The sequence below is a fragment of the Oncorhynchus clarkii genome, chromosome 31 (genome assembly GCF_045791955.1).
Source record: "Oncorhynchus clarkii lewisi isolate Uvic-CL-2024 chromosome 31, UVic_Ocla_1.0, whole genome shotgun sequence".
NCBI classification, from domain to species: domain Eukaryota; kingdom Metazoa; phylum Chordata; class Actinopteri; order Salmoniformes; family Salmonidae; genus Oncorhynchus; species Oncorhynchus clarkii.
In genome coordinates, this window is record NC_092177.1 from 30,372,354 (window position 1) to 30,397,889 (window position 25,536).

The 25,536-nt window shown below is 40.9% G+C and overlaps 18 non-coding genes across 18 annotated transcripts; all 18 read left to right on the forward strand.

Annotated features, from left to right (window-relative positions):
- Window positions 1–1,795: 1,795 nt before the first annotated feature.
- trnaa-agc (transfer RNA alanine (anticodon AGC)) lies at window positions 1,796–1,868 on the forward strand. Its single transcript has one exon. It is a non-coding gene; the product is annotated as a tRNA-Ala (tRNA).
- Window positions 1,869–2,107: 239 nt separating this feature from the next.
- trnaa-agc (transfer RNA alanine (anticodon AGC)) lies at window positions 2,108–2,180 on the forward strand. Its single transcript has one exon. It is a non-coding gene; the product is annotated as a tRNA-Ala (tRNA).
- Window positions 2,181–4,227: 2,047 nt separating this feature from the next.
- On the forward strand, window positions 4,228–4,300 carry trnaa-agc (transfer RNA alanine (anticodon AGC)). Its single transcript has one exon. It is a non-coding gene; the product is annotated as a tRNA-Ala (tRNA).
- Window positions 4,301–6,332: 2,032 nt separating this feature from the next.
- trnaa-agc (transfer RNA alanine (anticodon AGC)) lies at window positions 6,333–6,405 on the forward strand. Its single transcript has one exon. It is a non-coding gene; the product is annotated as a tRNA-Ala (tRNA).
- Window positions 6,406–6,644: 239 nt separating this feature from the next.
- Window positions 6,645–6,717, forward strand: trnaa-agc (transfer RNA alanine (anticodon AGC)). Its single transcript has one exon. It is a non-coding gene; the product is annotated as a tRNA-Ala (tRNA).
- A 2,032-nt stretch (window positions 6,718–8,749) lies between these two features.
- Window positions 8,750–8,822, forward strand: trnaa-agc (transfer RNA alanine (anticodon AGC)). The gene has a single exon. It is a non-coding gene; the product is annotated as a tRNA-Ala (tRNA).
- Window positions 8,823–9,061: 239 nt separating this feature from the next.
- trnaa-agc (transfer RNA alanine (anticodon AGC)) lies at window positions 9,062–9,134 on the forward strand. The gene has a single exon. It is a non-coding gene; the product is annotated as a tRNA-Ala (tRNA).
- Window positions 9,135–11,475: 2,341 nt separating this feature from the next.
- trnaa-agc (transfer RNA alanine (anticodon AGC)) lies at window positions 11,476–11,548 on the forward strand. The gene has a single exon. It is a non-coding gene; the product is annotated as a tRNA-Ala (tRNA).
- A 2,032-nt stretch (window positions 11,549–13,580) lies between these two features.
- trnaa-agc (transfer RNA alanine (anticodon AGC)) lies at window positions 13,581–13,653 on the forward strand. Its single transcript has one exon. It is a non-coding gene; the product is annotated as a tRNA-Ala (tRNA).
- A 239-nt stretch (window positions 13,654–13,892) lies between these two features.
- Window positions 13,893–13,965, forward strand: trnaa-agc (transfer RNA alanine (anticodon AGC)). The gene has a single exon. It is a non-coding gene; the product is annotated as a tRNA-Ala (tRNA).
- Window positions 13,966–16,016: 2,051 nt separating this feature from the next.
- Window positions 16,017–16,089, forward strand: trnaa-agc (transfer RNA alanine (anticodon AGC)). The gene has a single exon. It is a non-coding gene; the product is annotated as a tRNA-Ala (tRNA).
- A 2,032-nt stretch (window positions 16,090–18,121) lies between these two features.
- On the forward strand, window positions 18,122–18,194 carry trnaa-agc (transfer RNA alanine (anticodon AGC)). Its single transcript has one exon. It is a non-coding gene; the product is annotated as a tRNA-Ala (tRNA).
- A 239-nt stretch (window positions 18,195–18,433) lies between these two features.
- On the forward strand, window positions 18,434–18,506 carry trnaa-agc (transfer RNA alanine (anticodon AGC)). Its single transcript has one exon. It is a non-coding gene; the product is annotated as a tRNA-Ala (tRNA).
- Window positions 18,507–18,696: 190 nt separating this feature from the next.
- On the forward strand, window positions 18,697–18,769 carry trnaa-agc (transfer RNA alanine (anticodon AGC)). The gene has a single exon. It is a non-coding gene; the product is annotated as a tRNA-Ala (tRNA).
- A 2,032-nt stretch (window positions 18,770–20,801) lies between these two features.
- On the forward strand, window positions 20,802–20,874 carry trnaa-agc (transfer RNA alanine (anticodon AGC)). The gene has a single exon. It is a non-coding gene; the product is annotated as a tRNA-Ala (tRNA).
- Window positions 20,875–21,113: 239 nt separating this feature from the next.
- trnaa-agc (transfer RNA alanine (anticodon AGC)) lies at window positions 21,114–21,186 on the forward strand. Its single transcript has one exon. It is a non-coding gene; the product is annotated as a tRNA-Ala (tRNA).
- Window positions 21,187–23,218: 2,032 nt separating this feature from the next.
- trnaa-agc (transfer RNA alanine (anticodon AGC)) lies at window positions 23,219–23,291 on the forward strand. Its single transcript has one exon. It is a non-coding gene; the product is annotated as a tRNA-Ala (tRNA).
- A 2,144-nt stretch (window positions 23,292–25,435) lies between these two features.
- Window positions 25,436–25,508, forward strand: trnaa-agc (transfer RNA alanine (anticodon AGC)). Its single transcript has one exon. It is a non-coding gene; the product is annotated as a tRNA-Ala (tRNA).
- Window positions 25,509–25,536: the final 28 nt, after the last annotated feature.

Here is a 25,536-nt window from a genome sequence, read left to right on the forward strand (position 1 = left end):
GCTGTTCATAATATATTAGGCTAAGTACTGTTTTATACTCTGCACTTTCAATTGTTGTGAGTTCATGACGTATTTCCCATGTAGTGTTTTAATAGGATAATTTAGGGACAGTTCAAAAATTACTGGGTGAGTGGGGGCTTGTAGCTCTCAAACTCTAGGGGTGTTTTTCCAAACATACTACCATGCTCCACACTCATGCTCCGATTGTATTCTCCACTCCGTTCTCTTGAGTACGTTTTTGTGTGGACGCGAGTGAGGAGAATGCATAAAGCAATACATTTAAGAAGCACTCGCACTCCCCCTACTGTATTACCTCACGCTTCACAGCCCCATTCACTGAACCTCCTTCCAGCCAGGACAATGGCAACAATAGACGAATCAAGATATACACAAAGCAAACGTTTGACGTCACAATTATCAGCTAGATATGTGAATCGTAACAATTTAGCTAGCCAGATAGCTAAACAGGACAAAAATGACCTAAAACGAATAATATGTAAGATAGATGTCAATTCTTCATGGTTACATTAGCTAGCTAACAATGCTTTGTTGCTATCTGGCTAGTTAACAGTACTAGTAGCTAGCCAGTCAGCCCTATTGACTAATTATGGGCTTGCGATCTAAGGTACTTAGGCAGGTAACGTTAAACATGCCGAACAATACCAAATTACTCATGAACCATTAAGAGGGATCCCCATTTAAGTGATTTATTAAAAGGTAAAACAAAAAGAGCAGGAGTCATACATATATTTCTATCTCTATATTTATACATATTGAAAATAATTGGTATGTAGCACAGTTCTCTAGCACATACAAGTGCAAGCTAAGTATCTGAAGTGAACTGCCTTACTGCCTCAACTCCTCTCTAACTACAGACTCCATCACTCTCCATCTTATTATTATCATCTGAAGCTTTGGAAGCCATCGGCCAAGTATGTACCAGATCACCTTGAGTTTATTTGAGTTTTTAAAGCTACTTTGAGATTCTGTGTGTAATGAAAAGTGCTATATAGAATAAATCATAATTATTATTATTTATCCTACAGGGGAGGAGGAGCCCTTGTCATAATGGCTTTGCGATATGATGGACAGCCTTCTTTTTGCTACTAAACAGGTCCTAATATCTTAGTCTGTGTGCCAGTTCATTCTCTCTTTTGACTTTGTTGTGGCAAGCAGAAACACACTGGAATTTAGGAAATCCCACCAAACCACCGAATTATTACTTCAATTAAAGGGACAAATTATGTGGTCGCTTGGGGTAATGCAAAAATCCCCTTTGGTTATCACATGTAGGCACATGTGTAGTTTATGAGACAGATCTTTGATTTAGTAGCTGTTCATTTGTTAGTAAATGTTGGGAGCTGTGACTCTTATTTATTCTACTGGAAGGCTGTCCTCTCCTCTGCTTACAGTAGAAAGGCCTTGGAGCGATCCACTGAGACGCAGTGAGCATAAGCACGACAAAAGACAGGAAAACAGTGACCATGTTTCGGGCGACTAACATGCATTTCCCCACGATCAACTGATCCTAATGTTATTCCACAGACAGCCAGCAGGGGGAACTCCAGACTCGCAGGTTTTTCTGCTATCATACACCCAAAACTCACTAACCCAACAATACAACTATTTCCACCACTGGGCTTACTGCAGTCACTACTTCCACCTTTACTGAACTACCATGAAAAATACTTTTAGACAGCTGAAGCAAGCATACTTTTTAAAAAGTATCCTTACTTATGGACGAGGGATTTGGCAGTGTGGTCATTGAGATTTCATACTTCTTGTTGGATGCACAGGGGGATTAGCTCAAATGGTAGAGCGCTCGCTTAGCATGCGAGAGGTAGCGGGATCGATGCCCGCATCCTCCAACTATTTAGTTTGGTTCAATCAGCACACATTGTTGTTGTAGCTCTGGATACTAACCCAACAATACAACTATTTCCACCACTGGGCTTACTCCTATCACTACTTCAACCTTTACTGAACTACCATGAAAAATACTTTTAGACAGCTGAAGCAAGCATACTTGTTAAAAAGTATCCTTTCTTATGGACGAGGGATTTGGCAGTGCGGTCATTGAGATTTCATACTTCTTGTTGGAGGCACAGGGGGATTAGCTCAAATGGTAGAGCGCTCGCTTAGCATGCGAGAGGTAGCGGGATCGATGCCCGCATCCTCCAACTATTTAGTTTGGTTCAATCAGCACACGTTGTTGTAGCTCTGGACTGATTTAACTAATCGAAGGATTAGTTAACAAATTGAATCAAGCGTGCTTGTCTGGCTCTAAAATGTGAATGTGTGTTGCTGGGGCAACCTGAGGACTGCAGTTGGGAAACACCAGTGGGAAATACGTAGAGTGTGGTGGCGAGTTGAAATATTGATTCAAAATAGACCAAACAGTAGACGACGCTATCGTGGCTGTTCATAATATATTAGGCTAAGTACTGTTTTATACTCTGCACTTTCAATTGTTGTGAGTTCATGACGTATTTCCCATGTAGTGTTTTAATAGGATAATTTAGGGACAGTTCAAAAATTACTGGGTGAGTGGGGGCTTGTAGCTCTCAAACTCTAGGGGTGTTTTTCCAAACATACTACCATGCTCCACACTCATGCTCCGATTGTATTCTCCACTCCGTTCTCTTGAGTACGTTTTTGTGTGGACGCGAGTGAGGAGAATGCATAAAGCAATACATTTAAGAAGCACTCGCACTCCCCCTACTGTATTACCTCACGCTTCACAGCCCCATTCACTGAACCTCCTTCCAGCCAGGACAATGGCAACAATAGACGAATCAAGATATACACAAAGCAAACGTTTGACGTCACAATTATCAGCTAGATATGTGAATCGTAACAATTTAGCTAGCCAGATAGCTAAACAGGACAAAAATGACCTAAAACGAATAATATGTAAGATAGATGTCAATTCTTCATGGTTACATTAGCTAGCTAACAATGCTTTGTTGCTATCTGGCTAGTTAACAGTACTAGTAGCTAGCCAGTCAGCCCTATTGACTAATTATGGGCTTGCGATCTAAGGTACTTAGGCAGGTAACGTTAAACATGCCGAACAATACCAAATTACTCATGAACCATTAAGAGGGATCCCCATTTAAGTGATTTATTAAAAGGTAAAACAAAAAGAGCAGGAGTCATACATATATTTCTATCTCTATATTTATACATATTGAAAATAATTGGTATGTAGCACAGTTCTCTAGCACATACAAGTGCAAGCTAAGTATCTGAAGTGAACTGCCTTACTGCCTCAACTCCTCTCTAACTACAGACTCCATCACTCTCCATCTTATTATTATCATCTGAAGCTTTGGAAGCCATCGGCCAAGTATGTACCAGATCACCTTGAGTTTATTTGAGTTTTTAAAGCTACTTTGAGATTCTGTGTGTAATGAAAAGTGCTATATAGAATAAATCATAATTATTATTATTTATCCTACAGGGGAGGAGGAGCCCTTGTCATAATGGCTTTGCGATATGATGGACAGCCTTCTTTTTGCTACTAAACAGGTCCTAATATCTTAGTCTGTGTGCCAGTTCATTCTCTCTTTTGACTTTGTTGTGGCAAGCAGAAACACACTGGAATTTAGGAAATCCCACCAAACCACCGAATTATTACTTCAATTAAAGGGACAAATTATGTGGTCGCTTGGGGTAATGCAAAAATCCCCTTTGGTTATCACATGTAGGCACATGTGTAGTTTATGAGACAGATCTTTGATTTAGTAGCTGTTCATTTGTTAGTAAATGTTGGGAGCTGTGACTCTTATTTATTCTACTGGAAGGCTGTCCTCTCCTCTGCTTACAGTAGAAAGGCCTTGGAGCGATCCACTGAGACGCAGTGAGCATAAGCACGACAAAAGACAGGAAAACAGTGACCATGTTTCGGGCGACTAACATGCATTTCCCCACGATCAACTGATCCTAATGTTATTCCACAGACAGCCAGCAGGGGGAACTCCAGACTCGCAGGTTTTTCTGCTATCATACACCCAAAACTCACTAACCCAACAATACAACTATTTCCACCACTGGGCTTACTGCAGTCACTACTTCCACCTTTACTGAACTACCATGAAAAATACTTTTAGACAGCTGAAGCAAGCATACTTTTTAAAAAGTATCCTTACTTATGGACGAGGGATTTGGCAGTGTGGTCATTGAGATTTCATACTTCTTGTTGGCATCCTCCAACTATTTAGCACAGGGGGATTAGCTCAAATGGTAGAGCGCTCGCTTAGCATGCGAGAGGTAGCGGGATCGATGCCCGCATCCTCCAACTATTTAGTTTGGTTCAATCAGCACACGTTGTTGTAGCTCTGGACTGATTTAACTAATCGAAGGATTAGTTAACAAATTGAATCAAGCGTGCTTGTCTGGCTCTAAAATGTGAATGTGTGTTGCTGGGGCAACCTGAGGACTGCAGTTGGGAAACACCAGTGGGAAATACGTAGAGTGTGGTGGCGAGTTGAAATATTGATTCAAAATAGACCAAACAGTAGACGACGCTATCGTGGCTGTTCATAATATATTAGGCTAAGTACTGTTTTATACTCTGCACTTTCAATTGTTGTGAGTTCATGACGTATTTCCCATGTAGTGTTTTAATAGGATAATTTAGGGACAGTTCAAAAATTACTGGGTGAGTGGGGGCTTGTAGCTCTCAAACTCTAGGGGTGTTTTTCCAAACATACTACCATGCTCCACACTCATGCTCCGATTGTATTCTCCACTCCGTTCTCTTGAGTACGTTTTTGTGTGGACGCGAGTGAGGAGAATGCATAAAGCAATACATTTAAGAAGCACTCGCACTCCCCCTACTGTATTACCTCACGCTTCACAGCCCCATTCACTGAACCTCCTTCCAGCCAGGACAATGGCAACAATAGACGAATCAAGATATACACAAAGCAAACGTTTGACGTCACAATTATCAGCTAGATATGTGAATCGTAACAATTTAGCTAGCCAGATAGCTAAACAGGACAAAAATGACCTAAAACGAATAATATGTAAGATAGATGTCAATTCTTCATGGTTACATTAGCTAGCTAACAATGCTTTGTTGCTATCTGGCTAGTTAACAGTACTAGTAGCTAGCCAGTCAGCCCTATTGACTAATTATGGGCTTGCGATCTAAGGTACTTAGGCAGGTAACGTTAAACATGCCGAACAATACCAAATTACTCATGAACCATTAAGAGGGATCCCCATTTAAGTGATTTATTAAAAGGTAAAACAAAAAGAGCAGGAGTCATACATATATTTCTATCTCTATATTTATACATATTGAAAATAATTGGTATGTAGCACAGTTCTCTAGCACATACAAGTGCAAGCTAAGTATCTGAAGTGAACTGCCTTACTGCCTCAACTCCTCTCTAACTACAGACTCCATCACTCTCCATCTTATTATTATCATCTGAAGCTTTGGAAGCCATCGGCCAAGTATGTACCAGATCACCTTGAGTTTATTTGAGTTTTTAAAGCTACTTTGAGATTCTGTGTGTAATGAAAAGTGCTATATAGAATAAATCATAATTATTATTATTTATCCTACAGGGGAGGAGGAGCCCTTGTCATAATGGCTTTGCGATATGATGGACAGCCTTCTTTTTGCTACTAAACAGGTCCTAATATCTTAGTCTGTGTGCCAGTTCATTCTCTCTTTTGACTTTGTTGTGGCAAGCAGAAACACACTGGAATTTAGGAAATCCCACCAAACCACCGAATTATTACTTCAATTAAAGGGACAAATTATGTGGTCGCTTGGGGTAATGCAAAAATCCCCTTTGGTTATCACATGTAGGCACATGTGTAGTTTATGAGACAGATCTTTGATTTAGTAGCTGTTCATTTGTTAGTAAATGTTGGGAGCTGTGACTCTTATTTATTCTACTGGAAGGCTGTCCTCTCCTCTGCTTACAGTAGAAAGGCCTTGGAGCGATCCACTGAGACGCAGTGAGCATAAGCACGACAAAAGACAGGAAAACAGTGACCATGTTTCGGGCGACTAACATGCATTTCCCCACGATCAACTGATCCTAATGTTATTCCACAGACAGCCAGCAGGGGGAACTCCAGACTCGCAGGTTTTTCTGCTATCATACACCCAAAACTCACTAACCCAACAATACAACTATTTCCACCACTGGGCTTACTGCAGTCACTACTTCCACCTTTACTGAACTACCATGAAAAATACTTTTAGACAGCTGAAGCAAGCATACTTTTTAAAAAGTATCCTTACTTATGGACGAGGGATTTGGCAGTGTGGTCATTGAGATTTCATACTTCTTGTTGGATGCACAGGGGGATTAGCTCAAATGGTAGAGCGCTCGCTTAGCATGCGAGAGGTAGCGGGATCGATGCCCGCATCCTCCAACTATTTAGTTTGGTTCAATCAGCACACATTGTTGTTGTAGCTCTGGATACTAACCCAACAATACAACTATTTCCACCTTTGGGCTTACTCCTATCACTACTTCAACCTTTACTGAACTACCATGAAAAATACTTTTAGACAGCTGAAGCAAGCATACTTGTTAAAAAGTATCCTTTCTTATGGACGAGGGATTTGGCAGTGCGGTCATTGAGATTTCATACTTCTTGTTGGAGGCACAGGGGGATTAGCTCAAATGGTAGAGCGCTCGCTTAGCATGCGAGAGGTAGCGGGATCGATGCCCGCATCCTCCAACTATTTAGTTTGGTTCAATCAGCACACGTTGTTGTAGCTCTGGACTGATTTAACTAATCGAAGGATTAGTTAACAAATTGAATCAAGCGTGCTTGTCTGGCTCTAAAATGTGAATGTGTGTTGCTGGGGCAACCTGAGGACTGCAGTTGGGAAACACCAGTGGGAAATACGTAGAGTGTGGTGGCGAGTTGAAATATTGATTCAAAATAGACCAAACAGTAGACGACGCTATCGTGGCTGTTCATAATATATTAGGCTAAGTACTGTTTTATACTCTGCACTTTCAATTGTTGTGAGTTCATGACGTATTTCCCATGTAGTGTTTTAATAGGATAATTTAGGGACAGTTCAAAAATTACTGGGTGAGTGGGGGCTTGTAGCTCTCAAACTCTAGGGGTGTTTTTCCAAACATACTACCATGCTCCACACTCATGCTCCGATTGTATTCTCCACTCCGTTCTCTTGAGTACGTTTTTGTGTGGACGCGAGTGAGGAGAATGCATAAAGCAATACATTTAAGAAGCACTCGCACTCCCCCTACTGTATTACCTCACGCTTCACAGCCCCATTCACTGAACCTCCTTCCAGCCAGGACAATGGCAACAATAGACGAATCAAGATATACACAAAGCAAACGTTTGACGTCACAATTATCAGCTAGATATGTGAATCGTAACAATTTAGCTAGCCAGATAGCTAAACAGGACAAAAATGACCTAAAACGAATAATATGTAAGATAGATGTCAATTCTTCATGGTTACATTAGCTAGCTAACAATGCTTTGTTGCTATCTGGCTAGTTAACAGTACTAGTAGCTAGCCAGTCAGCCCTATTGACTAATTATGGGCTTGCGATCTAAGGTACTTAGGCAGGTAACGTTAAACATGCCGAACAATACCAAATTACTCATGAACCATTAAGAGGGATCCCCATTTAAGTGATTTATTAAAAGGTAAAACAAAAAGAGCAGGAGTCATACATATATTTCTATCTCTATATTTATACATATTGAAAATAATTGGTATGTAGCACAGTTCTCTAGCACATACAAGTGCAAGCTAAGTATCTGAAGTGAACTGCCTTACTGCCTCAACTCCTCTCTAACTACAGACTCCATCACTCTCCATCTTATTATTATCATCTGAAGCTTTGGAAGCCATCGGCCAAGTATGTACCAGATCACCTTGAGTTTATTTGAGTTTTTAAAGCTACTTTGAGATTCTGTGTGTAATGAAAAGTGCTATATAGAATAAATCATAATTATTATTATTTATCCTACAGGGGAGGAGGAGCCCTTGTCATAATGGCTTTGCGATATGATGGACAGCCTTCTTTTTGCTACTAAACAGGTCCTAATATCTTAGTCTGTGTGCCAGTTCATTCTCTCTTTTGACTTTGTTGTGGCAAGCAGAAACACACTGGAATTTAGGAAATCCCACCAAACCACCGAATTATTACTTCAATTAAAGGGACAAATTATGTGGTCGCTTGGGGTAATGCAAAAATCCCCTTTGGTTATCACATGTAGGCACATGTGTAGTTTATGAGACAGATCTTTGATTTAGTAGCTGTTCATTTGTTAGTAAATGTTGGGAGCTGTGACTCTTATTTATTCTACTGGAAGGCTGTCCTCTCCTCTGCTTACAGTAGAAAGGCCTTGGAGCGATCCACTGAGACGCAGTGAGCATAAGCACGACAAAAGACAGGAAAACAGTGACCATGTTTCGGGCGACTAACATGCATTTCCCCACGATCAACTGATCCTAATGTTATTCCACAGACAGCCAGCAGGGGGAACTCCAGACTCGCAGGTTTTTCTGCTATCATACACCCAAAACTCACTAACCCAACAATACAACTATTTCCACCACTGGGCTTACTGCAGTCACTACTTCCACCTTTACTGAACTACCATGAAAAATACTTTTAGACAGCTGAAGCAAGCATACTTTTTAAAAAGTATCCTTACTTATGGACGAGGGATTTGGCAGTGTGGTCATTGAGATTTCATACTTCTTGTTGGATGCACAGGGGGATTAGCTCAAATGGTAGAGCGCTCGCTTAGCATGCGAGAGGTAGCGGGATCGATGCCCGCATCCTCCAACTATTTAGTTTGGTTCAATCAGCACACATTGTTGTTGTAGCTCTGGATACTAACCCAACAATACAACTATTTCCACCTTTGGGCTTACTCCTATCACTACTTCAACCTTTACTGAACTACCATGAAAAATACTTTTAGACAGCTGAAGCAAGCATACTTGTTAAAAAGTATCCTTTCTTATGGACGAGGGATTTGGCAGTGCGGTCATTGAGATTTCATACTTCTTGTTGGAGGCACAGGGGGATTAGCTCAAATGGTAGAGCGCTCGCTTAGCATGCGAGAGGTAGCGGGATCGATGCCCGCATCCTCCAACTATTTAGTTTGGTTCAATCAGCACACGTTGTTGTAGCTCTGGACTGATTTAACTAATCGAAGGATTAGTTAACAAATTGAATCAAGCGTGCTTGTCTGGCTCTAAAATGTGAATGTGTGTTGCTGGGGCAACCTGAGGACTGCAGTTGGGAAACACCAGTGGGAAATACGTAGAGTGTGGTGGCGAGTTGAAATATTGATTCAAAATAGACCAAACAGTAGACGACGCTATCGTGGCTGTTCATAATATATTAGGCTAAGTACTGTTTTATACTCTGCACTTTCAATTGTTGTGAGTTCATGACGTATTTCCCATGTAGTGTTTTAATAGGATAATTTAGGGACAGTTCAAAAATTACTGGGTGAGTGGGGGCTTGTAGCTCTCAAACTCTAGGGGTGTTTTTCCAAACATACTACCATGCTCCACACTCATGCTCCGATTGTATTCTCCACTCCGTTCTCTTGAGTACGTTTTTGTGTGGACGCGAGTGAGGAGAATGCATAAAGCAATACATTTAAGAAGCACTCGCACTCCCCCTACTGTATTACCTCACGCTTCACAGCCCCATTCACTGAACCTCCTTCCAGCCAGGACAATGGCAACAATAGACGAATCAAGATATACACAAAGCAAACGTTTGACGTCACAATTATCAGCTAGATATGTGAATCGTAACAATTTAGCTAGCCAGATAGCTAAACAGGACAAAAATGACCTAAAACGAATAATATGTAAGATAGATGTCAATTCTTCATGGTTACATTAGCTAGCTAACAATGCTTTGTTGCTATCTGGCTAGTTAACAGTACTAGTAGCTAGCCAGTCAGCCCTATTGACTAATTATGGGCTTGCGATCTAAGGTACTTAGGCAGGTAACGTTAAACATGCCGAACAATACCAAATTACTCATGAACCATTAAGAGGGATCCCCATTTAAGTGATTTATTAAAAGGTAAAACAAAAAGAGCAGGAGTCATACATATATTTCTATCTCTATATTTATACATATTGAAAATAATTGGTATGTAGCACAGTTCTCTAGCACATACAAGTGCAAGCTAAGTATCTGAAGTGAACTGCCTTACTGCCTCAACTCCTCTCTAACTACAGACTCCATCACTCTCCATCTTATTATTATCATCTGAAGCTTTGGAAGCCATCGGCCAAGTATGTACCAGATCACCTTGAGTTTATTTGAGTTTTTAAAGCTACTTTGAGATTCTGTGTGTAATGAAAAGTGCTATATAGAATAAATCATAATTATTATTATTTATCCTACAGGGGAGGAGGAGCCCTTGTCATAATGGCTTTGCGATATGATGGACAGCCTTCTTTTTGCTACTAAACAGGTCCTAATATCTTAGTCTGTGTGCCAGTTCATTCTCTCTTTTGACTTTGTTGTGGCAAGCAGAAACACACTGGAATTTAGGAAATCCCACCAAACCACCGAATTATTACTTCAATTAAAGGGACAAATTATGTGGTCGCTTGGGGTAATGCAAAAATCCCCTTTGGTTATCACATGTAGGCACATGTGTAGTTTATGAGACAGATCTTTGATTTAGTAGCTGTTCATTTGTTAGTAAATGTTGGGAGCTGTGACTCTTATTTATTCTACTGGAAGGCTGTCCTCTCCTCTGCTTACAGTAGAAAGGCCTTGGAGCGATCCACTGAGACGCAGTGAGCATAAGCACGACAAAAGACAGGAAAACAGTGACCATGTTTCGGGCGACTAACATGCATTTCCCCACGATCAACTGATCCTAATGTTATTCCACAGACAGCCAGCAGGGGGAACTCCAGACTCGCAGGTTTTTCTGCTATCATACACCCAAAACTCACTAACCCAACAATACAACTATTTCCACCACTGGGCTTACTGCAGTCACTACTTCCACCTTTACTGAACTACCATGAAAAATACTTTTAGACAGCTGAAGCAAGCATACTTTTTAAAAAGTATCCTTACTTATGGACGAGGGATTTGGCAGTGTGGTCATTGAGATTTCATACTTCTTGTTGGATGCACAGGATTAGCTCAAATGGTAGAGCGCTCGCTTAGCATGCGAGAGGTAGCGGGATCGATGCCCGCATCCTCCAACTATTTAGTTTGGTTCAATCAGCACACATTGTTGTTGTAGCTCTGGATACTAACCCAACAATACAACTATTTCCACCTTTGGGCTTACTCCTATCACTACTTCAACCTTTACTGAACTACCATGAAAAATACTTTTAGACAGCTGAAGCAAGCATACTTGTTAAAAAGTATCCTTTCTTATGGACGAGGGATTTGGCAGTGCGGTCATTGAGATTTCATACTTCTTGTTGGAGGCACAGGGGGATTAGCTCAAATGGTAGAGCGCTCGCTTAGCATGCGAGAGGTAGCGGGATCGATGCCCGCATCCTCCAACTATTTAGTTTGGTTCAATCAGCACACGTTGTTGTAGCTCTGGACTGATTTAACTAATCGAAGGATTAGTTAACAAATTGAATCAAGCGTGCTTGTCTGGCTCTAAAATGTGAATGTGTGTTGCTGGGGCAACCTGAGGACTGCAGTTGGGAAACACCAGTGGGAAATACGTAGAGTGTGGTGGCGAGTTGAAATATTGATTCAAAATAGACCAAACAGTAGACGACGCTATCGTGGCTGTTCATAATATATTAGGCTAAGTACTGTTTTATACTCTGCACTTTCAATTGTTGTGAGTTCATGACGTATTTCCCATGTAGTGTTTTAATAGGATAATTTAGGGACAGTTCAAAAATTACTGGGTGAGTGGGGGCTTGTAGCTCTCAAACTCTAGGGGTGTTTTTCCAAACATACTACCATGCTCCACACTCATGCTCCGATTGTATTCTCCACTCCGTTCTCTTGAGTACGTTTTTGTGTGGACGCGAGTGAGGAGAATGCATAAAGCAATACATTTAAGAAGCACTCGCACTCCCCCTACTGTATTACCTCACGCTTCACAGCCCCATTCACTGAACCTCCTTCCAGCCAGGACAATGGCAACAATAGACGAATCAAGATATACACAAAGCAAACGTTTGACGTCACAATTATCAGCTAGATATGTGAATCGTAACAATTTAGCTAGCCAGATAGCTAAACAGGACAAAAATGACCTAAAACGAATAATATGTAAGATAGATGTCAATTCTTCATGGTTACATTAGCTAGCTAACAATGCTTTGTTGCTATCTGGCTAGTTAACAGTACTAGTAGCTAGCCAGTCAGCCCTATTGACTAATTATGGGCTTGCGATCTAAGGTACTTAGGCAGGTAACGTTAAACATGCCGAACAATACCAAATTACTCATGAACCATTAAGAGGGATCCCCATTTAAGTGATTTATTAAAAGGTAAAACAAAAAGAGCAGGAGTCATACATATATTTCTATCTCTATATTTATACATATTGAAAATAATTGGTATGTAGCACAGTTCTCTAGCACATACAAGTGCAAGCTAAGTATCTGAAGTGAACTGCCTTACTGCCTCAACTCCTCTCTAACTACAGACTCCATCACTCTCCATCTTATTATTATCATCTGAAGCTTTGGAAGCCATCGGCCAAGTATGTACCAGATCACCTTGAGTTTATTTGAGTTTTTAAAGCTACTTTGAGATTCTGTGTGTAATGAAAAGTGCTATATAGAATAAATCATAATTATTATTATTTATCCTACAGGGGAGGAGGAGCCCTTGTCATAATGGCTTTGCGATATGATGGACAGCCTTCTTTTTGCTACTAAACAGGTCCTAATATCTTAGTCTGTGTGCCAGTTCATTCTCTCTTTTGACTTTGTTGTGGCAAGCAGAAACACACTGGAATTTAGGAAATCCCACCAAACCACCGAATTATTACTTCAATTAAAGGGACAAATTATGTGGTCGCTTGGGGTAATGCAAAAATCCCCTTTGGTTATCACATGTAGGCACATGTGTAGTTTATGAGACAGATCTTTGATTTAGTAGCTGTTCATTTGTTAGTAAATGTTGGGAGCTGTGACTCTTATTTATTCTACTGGAAGGCTGTCCTCTCCTCTGCTTACAGTAGAAAGGCCTTGGAGCGATCCACTGAGACGCAGTGAGCATAAGCACGACAAAAGACAGGAAAACAGTGACCATGTTTCGGGCGACTAACATGCATTTCCCCACGATCAACTGATCCTAATGTTATTCCACAGACAGCCAGCAGGGGGAACTCCAGACTCGCAGGTTTTTCTGCTATCATACACCCAAAACTCACTAACCCAACAATACAACTATTTCCACCACTGGGCTTACTGCAGTCACTACTTCCACCTTTACTGAACTACCATGAAAAATACTTTTAGACAGCTGAAGCAAGCATACTTTTTAAAAAGTATCCTTACTTATGGACGAGGGATTTGGCAGTGTGGTCATTGAGATTTCATACTTCTTGTTGGATGCACAGGGGGATTAGCTCAAATGGTAGAGCGCTCGCTTAGCATGCGAGAGGTAGCGGGATCGATGCCCGCATCCTCCAACTATTTAGTTTGGTTCAATCAGCACACATTGTTGTTGTAGCTCTGGATACTAACCCAACAATACAACTATTTCCACCTTTGGGCTTACTCCTATCACTACTTCAACCTTTACTGAACTACCATGAAAAATACTTTTAGACAGCTGAAGCAAGCATACTTGTTAAAAAGTATCCTTTCTTATGGACGAGGGATTTGGCAGTGCGGTCATTGAGATTTCATACTTCTTGTTGGAGGCACAGGGGGATTAGCTCAAATGGTAGAGCGCTCGCTTAGCATGCGAGAGGTAGCGGGATCGATGCCCGCATCCTCCAACTATTTAGTTTGGTTCAATCAGCACACGTTGTTGTAGCTCTGGACTGATTTAACTAATCGAAGGATTAGTTAACAAATTGAATCAAGCGTGCTTGTCTGGCTCTAAAATGTGAATGTGTGTTGCTGGGGCAACCTGAGGACTGCAGTTGGGAAACACCAGTGGGAAATACGTAGAGTGTGGTGGCGAGTTGAAATATTGATTCAAAATAGACCAAACAGTAGACGACGCTATCGTGGCTGTTCATAATATATTAGGCTAAGTACTGTTTTATACTCTGCACTTTCAATTGTTGTGAGTTCATGACGTATTTCCCATGTAGTGTTTTAATAGGATAATTTAGGGACAGTTCAAAAATTACTGGGTGAGTGGGGGCTTGTAGCTCTCAAACTCTAGGGGTGTTTTTCCAAACATACTACCATGCTCCACACTCATGCTCCGATTGTATTCTCCACTCCGTTCTCTTGAGTACGTTTTTGTGTGGACGCGAGTGAGGAGAATGCATAAAGCAATACATTTAAGAAGCACTCGCACTCCCCCTACTGTATTACCTCACGCTTCACAGCCCCATTCACTGAACCTCCTTCCAGCCAGGACAATGGCAACAATAGACGAATCAAGATATACACAAAGCAAACGTTTGACGTCACAATTATCAGCTAGATATGTGAATCGTAACAATTTAGCTAGCCAGATAGCTAAACAGGACAAAAATGACCTAAAACGAATAATATGTAAGATAGATGTCAATTCTTCATGGTTACATTAGCTAGCTAACAATGCTTTGTTGCTATCTGGCTAGTTAACAGTACTAGTAGCTAGCCAGTCAGCCCTATTGACTAATTATGGGCTTGCGATCTAAGGTACTTAGGCAGGTAACGTTAAACATGCCGAACAATACCAAATTACTCATGAACCATTAAGAGGGATCCCCATTTAAGTGATTTATTAAAAGGTAAAACAAAAAGAGCAGGAGTCATACATATATTTCTATCTCTATATTTATACATATTGAAAATAATTGGTATGTAGCACAGTTCTCTAGCACATACAAGTGCAAGCTAAGTATCTGAAGTGAACTGCCTTACTGCCTCAACTCCTCTCTAACTACAGACTCCATCACTCTCCATCTTATTATTATCATCTGAAGCTTTGGAAGCCATCGGCCAAGTATGTACCAGATCACCTTGAGTTTATTTGAGTTTTTAAAGCTACTTTGAGATTCTGTGTGTAATGAAAAGTGCTATATAGAATAAATCATAATTATTATTATTTATCCTACAGGGGAGGAGGAGCCCTTGTCATAATGGCTTTGCGATATGATGGACAGCCTTCTTTTTGCTACTAAACAGGTCCTAATATCTTAGTCTGTGTGCCAGTTCATTCTCTCTTTTGACTTTGTTGTGGCAAGCAGAAACACACTGGAATTTAGGAAATCCCACCAAACCACCGAATTATTACTTCAATTAAAGGGACAAATTATGTGGTCGCTTGGGGTAATGCAAAAATCCCCTTTGGTTATCACATGTAGGCACATGTGTAGTTTATGAGACAGATCTTTGATTTAGTAGCTGTTCATTTGTTAGTAAATGTTGGGAGCTGTGACTCTTATTTATTCTACTGGAAGGCTGTCCTCTCCTCTGCTTACAGTAGAAAGGCCTTGGAGCGATCCACTGAGACGCAGTGAGCATAAGCACGACAAAAGACAGGAAAACAGTGACCATGTTTCGGGCGACTAACATGCATTTCCCCACGATCAACTGATCCTAATGTTATTCCACAGACAGCCAGCAGGGGGAACTCCAGACTCGCAGGTTTTTCTGCTATCATACACCCAAAACTCACTAACCCAACAATACAACTATTTCCACCACTGGGCTTACTGCAGTCACTACTTCCACCTTTACTGAACTACCATGAAAAATACTTTTAGACAGCTGAAGCAAGCATACTTTCCTTAAAAAGTATCCTTACAACTATTTCTTATGGACGAGGGAAGCATACTTGGCAGTGGCAGGTCATTGAGATTTCATACTTCTTGTTGGAGGCACAGGGGGATTAGCTCAAATGGTAGAGCGCTCGCTTAGCATGCGAGAGGTAGCGGGATCGATGCCCGCATCCTCCAACTATTTAGTTTGGTTCAATCAGCACACGTTGTTGTAGCTCTGGACTGATTTAACTAATCGAAGGATTAGTTAACAAATTGAATCAAGCGTGCTTGTCTGGCTCTAAAATGTGAATGTGTGTTGCTGGGGCAACCTGAGGACTGCAGTTGGGAAACACCAGTGGGAAATACGTAGAGTGTGGTGGCGAGTTGAAATATTGATTCAAAATAGACCAAACAGTAGACGACGCTATCGTGGCTGTTCATAATATATTAGGCTAAGTACTGTTTTATACTCTGCACTTTCAATTGTTGTGAGTTCATGACGTATTTCCCATGTAGTGTTTTAATAGGATAATTTAGGGACAGTTCAAAAATTACTGGGTGAGTGGGGGCTTGTAGCTCTCAAACTCTAGGGGTGTTTTTCCAAACATACTACCATGCTCCACACTCATGCTCCGATTGTATTCTCCACTCCGTTCTCTTGAGTACGTTTTTGTGTGGACGCGAGTGAGGAGAATGCATAAAGCAATACATTTAAGAAGCACTCGCACTCCCCCTACTGTATTACCTCACGCTTCACAGCCCCATTCACTGAACCTCCTTCCAGCCAGGACAATGGCAACAATAGACGAATCAAGATATACACAAAGCAAACGTTTGACGTCACAATTATCAGCTAGATATGTGAATCGTAACAATTTAGCTAGCCAGATAGCTAAACAGGACAAAAATGACCTAAAACGAATAATATGTAAGATAGATGTCAATTCTTCATGGTTACATTAGCTAGCTAACAATGCTTTGTTGCTATCTGGCTAGTTAACAGTACTAGTAGCTAGCCAGTCAGCCCTATTGACTAATTATGGGCTTGCGATCTAAGGTACTTAGGCAGGTAACGTTAAACATGCCGAACAATACCAAATTACTCATGAACCATTAAGAGGGATCCCCATTTAAGTGATTTATTAAAAGGTAAAACAAAAAGAGCAGGAGTCATACATATATTTCTATCTCTATATTTATACATATTGAAAATAATTGGTATGTAGCACAGTTCTCTAGCACATACAAGTGCAAGCTAAGTATCTGAAGTGAACTGCCTTACTGCCTCAACTCCTCTCTAACTACAGACTCCATCACTCTCCATCTTATTATTATCATCTGAAGCTTTGGAAGCCATCGGCCAAGTATGTACCAGATCACCTTGAGTTTATTTGAGTTTTTAAAGCTACTTTGAGATTCTGTGTGTAATGAAAAGTGCTATATAGAATAAATCATAATTATTATTATTTATCCTACAGGGGAGGAGGAGCCCTTGTCATAATGGCTTTGCGATATGATGGACAGCCTTCTTTTTGCTACTAAACAGGTCCTAATATCTTAGTCTGTGTGCCAGTTCATTCTCTCTTTTGACTTTGTTGTGGCAAGCAGAAACACACTGGAATTTAGGAAATCCCACCAAACCACCGAATTATTACTTCAATTAAAGGGACAAATTATGTGGTCGCTTGGGGTAATGCAAAAATCCCCTTTGGTTATCACATGTAGGCACATGTGTAGTTTATGAGACAGATCTTTGATTTAGTAGCTGTTCATTTGTTAGTAAATGTTGGGAGCTGTGACTCTTATTTATTCTACTGGAAGGCTGTCCTCTCCTCTGCTTACAGTAGAAAGGCCTTGGAGCGATCCACTGAGACGCAGTGAGCATAAGCACGACAAAAGACAGGAAAACAGTGACCATGTTTCGGGCGACTAACATGCATTTCCCCACGATCAACTGATCCTAATGTTATTCCACAGACAGCCAGCAGGGGGAACTCCAGACTCGCAGGTTTTTCTGCTATCATACACCCAAAACTCACTAACCCAACAATACAACTATTTCCACCACTGGGCTTACTGCAGTCACTACTTCCACCTTTACTGAACTACCATGAAAAATACTTTTAGACAGCTGAAGCAAGCATACTTTTTAAAAAGTATCCTTACTTATGGACGAGGGATTTGGCAGTGTGGTCATTGAGATTTCATACTTCTTGTTGGATGCACAGGGGGATTAGCTCAAATGGTAGAGCGCTCGCTTAGCATGCGAGAGGTAGCGGGATCGATGCCCGCATCCTCCAACTATTTAGTTTGGTTCAATCAGCACACATTGTTGTTGTAGCTCTGGATACTAACCCAACAATACAACTATTTCCACCACTGGGCTTACTCCTATCACTACTTCAACCTTTACTGAACTACCATGAAAAATACTTTTAGACAGCTGAAGCAAGCATACTTGTTAAAAAGTATCCTTTCTTATGGACGAGGGATTTGGCAGTGCGGTCATTGAGATTTCATACTTCTTGTTGCAGGCACAGGGGGATTAGCTCAAATGGTAGAGCGCTCGCTTAGCATGCGAGAGGTAGCGGGATCGATGCCCGCATCCTCCAACTATTTAGTTTGGTTCAATCAGCACACATTGTTGTTGTAGCTCTGGATACTAACCCAACAATACAACTATCCATGAAAAATACTTTTAGACAGCTGAAGCAAGCATACTTGTTAAAAAGTATCCTTTCTTATGGACGAGGGATTTGGCAGTGCGGTCATTGAGATTTCATACTTCTTGTTGGAGGCACAGGGGGATTAGCTCAAATGGTAGAGCGCTCGCTTAGCATGCGAGAGGTAGCGGGATCGATGCCCGCATCCTCCAACTATTTAGTTTGGTTCAATCAGCACACGTTGTTGTAGCTCTGGACTGATTTAACTAATCGAAGGATTAGTTAACAAATTGAATCAAGCGTGCTTGTCTGGCTCTAAAATGTGAATGTGTGTTGCTGGGGCAACCTGAGGACTGCAGTTGGGAAACACCAGTGGGAAATACGTAGAGTGTGGTGGCGAGTTGAAATATTGATTCAAAATAGACCAAACAGTAGACGACGCTATCGTGGCTGTTCATAATATATTAGGCTAAGTACTGTTTTATACTCTGCACTTTCAATTGTTGTGAGTTCATGACGTATTTCCCATGTAGTGTTTTAATAGGATAATTTAGGGACAGTTCAAAAATTACTGGGTGAGTGGGGGCTTGTAGCTCTCAAACTCTAGGGGTGTTTTTCCAAACATACTACCATGCTCCACACTCATGCTCCGATTGTATTCTCCACTCCGTTCTCTTGAGTACGTTTTTGTGTGGACGCGAGTGAGGAGAATGCATAAAGCAATACATTTAAGAAGCACTCGCACTCCCCCTACTGTATTACCTCACGCTTCACAGCCCCATTCACTGAACCTCCTTCCAGCCAGGACAATGGCAACAATAGACGAATCAAGATATACACAAAGCAAACGTTTGACGTCACAATTATCAGCTAGATATGTGAATCGTAACAATTTAGCTAGCCAGATAGCTAAACAGGACAAAAATGACCTAAAACGAATAATATGTAAGATAGATGTCAATTCTTCATGGTTACATTAGCTAGCTAACAATGCTTTGTTGCTATCTGGCTAGTTAACAGTACTAGTAGCTAGCCAGTCAGCCCTATTGACTAATTATGGGCTTGCGATCTAAGGTACTTAGGCAGGTAACGTTAAACATGCCGAACAATACCAAATTACTCATGAACCATTAAGAGGGATCCCCATTTAAGTGATTTATTAAAAGGTAAAACAAAAAGAGCAGGAGTCATACATATATTTCTATCTCTATATTTATACATATTGAAAATAATTGGTATGTAGCACAGTTCTCTAGCACATACAAGTGCAAGCTAAGTATCTGAAGTGAACTGCCTTACTGCCTCAACTCCTCTCTAACTACAGACTCCATCACTCTCCATCTTATTATTATCATCTGAAGCTTTGGAAGCCATCGGCCAAGTATGTACCAGATCACCTTGAGTTTATTTGAGTTTTTAAAGCTACTTTGAGATTCTGTGTGTAATGAAAAGTGCTATATAGAATAAATCATAATTATTATTATTTATCCTACAGGGGAGGAGGAGCCCTTGTCATAATGGCTTTGCGATATGATGGACAGCCTTCTTTTTGCTACTAAACAGGTCCTAATATCTTAGTCTGTGTGCCAGTTCATTCTCTCTTTTGACTTTGTTGTGGCAAGCAGAAACACACTGGAATTTAGGAAATCCCACCAAACCACCGAATTATTACTTCAATTAAAGGGACAAATTATGTGGTCGCTTGGGGTAATGCAAAAATCCCCTTTGGTTATCACATGTAGGCACATGTGTAGTTTATGAGACAGATCTTTGATTTAGTAGCTGTTCATTTGTTAGTAAATGTTGGGAGCTGTGACTCTTATTTATTCTACTGGAAGGCTGTCCTCTCCTCTGCTTACAGTAGAAAGGCCTTGGAGCGATCCACTGAGACGCAGTGAGCATAAGCACGACAAAAGACAGGAAAACAGTGACCATGTTTCGGGCGACTAACATGCATTTCCCCACGATCAACTGATCCTAATGTTATTCCACAGACAGCCAGCAGGGGGAACTCCAGACTCGCAGGTTTTTCTGCTATCATACACCCAAAACTCACTAACCCAACAATACAACTATTTCCACCACTGGGCTTACTGCAGTCACTACTTCCACCTTTACTGAACTACCATGAAAAATACTTTTAGACAGCTGAAGCAAGCATACTTTTTAAAAAGTATCCTTACTTATGGACGAGGGATTTGGCAGTGTGGTCATTGAGATTTCATACTTCTTGTTGGATGCACAGGGGGATTAGCTCAAATGGTAGAGCGCTCGCTTAGCATGCGAGAGGTAGCGGGATCGATGCCCGCATCCTCCAACTATTTAGTTTGGTTCAATCAGCACACATTGTTGTTGTAGCTCTGGATACTAACCCAACAATACAACTATTTCCACCACTGGGCTTACTCCTATCACTACTTCAACCTTTACTGAACTACCATGAAAAATACTTTTAGACAGCTGAAGCAAGCATACTTGTTAAAAAGTATCCTTTCTTATGGACGAGGGATTTGGCAGTGCGGTCATTGAGATTTCATACTTCTTGTTGGAGGCACAGGGGGATTAGCTCAAATGGTAGAGCGCTCGCTTAGCATGCGAGAGGTAGCGGGATCGATGCCCGCATCCTCCAACTATTTAGTTTGGTTCAATCAGCACACGTTGTTGTAGCTCTGGACTGATTTAACTAATCGAAGGATTAGTTAACAAATTGAATCAAGCGTGCTTGTCTGGCTCTAAAATGTGAATGTGTGTTGCTGGGGCAACCTGAGGACTGCAGTTGGGAAACACCAGTGGGAAATACGTAGAGTGTGGTGGCGAGTTGAAATATTGATTCAAAATAGACCAAACAGTAGACGACGCTATCGTGGCTGTTCATAATATATTAGGCTAAGTACTGTTTTATACTCTGCACTTTCAATTGTTGTGAGTTCATGACGTATTTCCCATGTAGTGTTTTAATAGGATAATTTAGGGACAGTTCAAAAATTACTGGGTGAGTGGGGGCTTGTAGCTCTCAAACTCTAGGGGTGTTTTTCCAAACATACTACCATGCTCCACACTCATGCTCCGATTGTATTCTCCACTCCGTTCTCTTGAGTACGTTTTTGTGTGGACGCGAGTGAGGAGAATGCATAAAGCAATACATTTAAGAAGCACTCGCACTCCCCCTACTGTATTACCTCACGCTTCACAGCCCCATTCACTGAACCTCCTTCCAGCCAGGACAATGGCAACAATAGACGAATCAAGATATACACAAAGCAAACGTTTGACGTCACAATTATCAGCTAGATATGTGAATCGTAACAATTTAGCTAGCCAGATAGCTAAACAGGACAAAAATGACCTAAAACGAATAATATGTAAGATAGATGTCAATTCTTCATGGTTACATTAGCTAGCTAACAATGCTTTGTTGCTATCTGGCTAGTTAACAGTACTAGTAGCTAGCCAGTCAGCCCTATTGACTAATTATGGGCTTGCGATCTAAGGTACTTAGGCAGGTAACGTTAAACATGCCGAACAATACCAAATTACTCATGAACCATTAAGAGGGATCCCCATTTAAGTGATTTATTAAAAGGTAAAACAAAAAGAGCAGGAGTCATACATATATTTCTATCTCTATATTTATACATATTGAAAATAATTGGTATGTAGCACAGTTCTCTAGCACATACAAGTGCAAGCTAAGTATCTGAAGTGAACTGCCTTACTGCCTCAACTCCTCTCTAACTACAGACTCCATCACTCTCCATCTTATTATTATCATCTGAAGCTTTGGAAGCCATCGGCCAAGTATGTACCAGATCACCTTGAGTTTATTTGAGTTTTTAAAGCTACTTTGAGATTCTGTGTGTAATGAAAAGTGCTATATAGAATAAATCATAATTATTATTATTTATCCTACAGGGGAGGAGGAGCCCTTGTCATAATGGCTTTGCGATATGATGGACAGCCTTCTTTTTGCTACTAAACAGGTCCTAATATCTTAGTCTGTGTGCCAGTTCATTCTCTCTTTTGACTTTGTTGTGGCAAGCAGAAACACACTGGAATTTAGGAAATCCCACCAAACCACCGAATTATTACTTCAATTAAAGGGACAAATTATGTGGTCGCTTGGGGTAATGCAAAAATCCCCTTTGGTTATCACATGTAGGCACATGTGTAGTTTATGAGACAGATCTTTGATTTAGTAGCTGTTCATTTGTTAGTAAATGTTGGGAGCTGTGACTCTTATTTATTCTACTGGAAGGCTGTCCTCTCCTCTGCTTACAGTAGAAAGGCCTTGGAGCGATCCACTGAGACGCAGTGAGCATAAGCACGACAAAAGACAGGAAAACAGTGACCATGTTTCGGGCGACTAACATGCATTTCCCCACGATCAACTGATCCTAATGTTATTCCACAGACAGCCAGCAGGGGGAACTCCAGACTCGCAGGTTTTTCTGCTATCATACACCCAAAACTCACTAACCCAACAATACAACTATTTCCACCACTGGGCTTACTGCAGTCACTACTTCCACCTTTACTGAACTACCATGAAAAATACTTTTAGACAGCTGAAGCAAGCATACTTTTTAAAAAGTATCCTTACTTATGGACGAGGGATTTGGCAGTGTGGTCATTGAGATTTCATACTTCTTGTTGGATGCACAGGGGGATTAGCTCAAATGGTAGAGCGCTCGCTTAGCATGCGAGAGGTAGCGGGATCGATGCCCGCATCCTCCAACTATTTAGTTTGGTTCAATCAGCACACATTGTTGTTGTAGCTCTGGATACTAACCCAACAATACAACTTTTCCACCTTTGGGCTTACTCCTAACTACTTCAACCTTTACTGAACTACCATGAAAAATACTTTTAGATTAGTTAACAAATTGAATCAAGCGTGCTTGTCTGGCATCTAAAATGTGAATGTGTGTTGCTGGGATTAGTTAACAAATTGAATCAAGCGTGAAAATGTGAATGTGTGTTGCTGCAACCTGAGTTGGGAAACACCAGTGGGAAATACGTAGAGTGTGGTGGCGAGTTGAAATATTGATTCAAAATAGACCAAACAGTAGACGACGCTATCGTGGCTGTTCATAATATATTAGGCTAAGTACTGTTTTATACTCTGCACTTTCAATTGTTGTGAGTTCATGACGTATTTCCCATGTAGTGTTTTAATAGGATAATTTAGGGACAGTTCAAAAATTACTGGGTGAGTGGGGGCTTGTAGCTCTCAAACTCTAGGGGTGTTTTTCCAAACATACTACCATGCTCCACACTCATGCTCCGATTGTATTCTCCACTCCGTTCTCTTGAGTACGTTTTTGTGTGGACGCGAGTGAGGAGAATGCATAAAGCAATACATTTAAGAAGCACTCGCACTCCCCCTACTGTATTACCTCACGCTTCACAGCCCCATTCACTGAACCTCCTTCCAGCCAGGACAATGGCAACAATAGACGAATCAAGATATACACAAAGCAAACGTTTGACGTCACAATTATCAGCTAGATATGTGAATCGTAACAATTTAGCTAGCCAGATAGCTAAACAGGACAAAAATGACCTAAAACGAATAATATGTAAGATAGATGTCAATTCTTCATGGTTACATTAGCTAGCTAACAATGCTTTGTTGCTATCTGGCTAGTTAACAGTACTAGTAGCTAGCCAGTCAGCCCTATTGACTAATTATGGGCTTGCGATCTAAGGTACTTAGGCAGGTAACGTTAAACATGCCGAACAATACCAAATTACTCATGAACCATTAAGAGGGATCCCCATTTAAGTGATTTATTAAAAGGTAAAACAAAAAGAGCAGGAGTCATACATATATTTCTATCTCTATATTTATACATATTGAAAATAATTGGTATGTAGCACAGTTCTCTAGCACATACAAGTGCAAGCTAAGTATCTGAAGTGAACTGCCTTACTGCCTCAACTCCTCTCTAACTACAGACTCCATCACTCTCCATCTTATTATTATCATCTGAAGCTTTGGAAGCCATCGGCCAAGTATGTACCAGATCACCTTGAGTTTATTTGAGTTTTTAAAGCTACTTTGAGATTCTGTGTGTAATGAAAAGTGCTATATAGAATAAATCATAATTATTATTATTTATCCTACAGGGGAGGAGGAGCCCTTGTCATAATGGCTTTGCGATATGATGGACAGCCTTCTTTTTGCTACTAAACAGGTCCTAATATCTTAGTCTGTGTGCCAGTTCATTCTCTCTTTTGACTTTGTTGTGGCAAGCAGAAACACACTGGAATTTAGGAAATCCCACCAAACCACCGAATTATTACTTCAATTAAAGGGACAAATTATGTGGTCGCTTGGGGTAATGCAAAAATCCCCTTTGGTTATCACATGTAGGCACATGTGTAGTTTATGAGACAGATCTTTGATTTAGTAGCTGTTCATTTGTTAGTAAATGTTGGGAGCTGTGACTCTTATTTATTCTACTGGAAGGCTGTCCTCTCCTCTGCTTACAGTAGAAAGGCCTTGGAGCGATCCACTGAGACGCAGTGAGCATAAGCACGACAAAAGACAGGAAAACAGTGACCATGTTTCGGGCGACTAACATGCATTTCCCCACGATCAACTGATCCTAATGTTATTCCACAGACAGCCAGCAGGGGGAACTCCAGACTCGCAGGTTTTTCTGCTATCATACACCCAAAACTCACTAACCCAACAATACAACTATTTCCACCACTGGGCTTACTGCAGTCACTACTTCCACCTTTACTGAACTACCATGAAAAATACTTTTAGACAGCTGAAGCAAGCATACTTTTTAAAAAGTATCCTTACTTATGGACGAGGGATTTGGCAGTGTGGTCATTGAGATTTCATACTTCTTGTTGGATGCACAGGGGGATTAGCTCAAATGGTAGAGCGCTCGCTTAGCATGCGAGAGGTAGCGGGATCGATGCCCGCATCCTCCAACTATTTAGTTTGGTTCAATCAGCACAC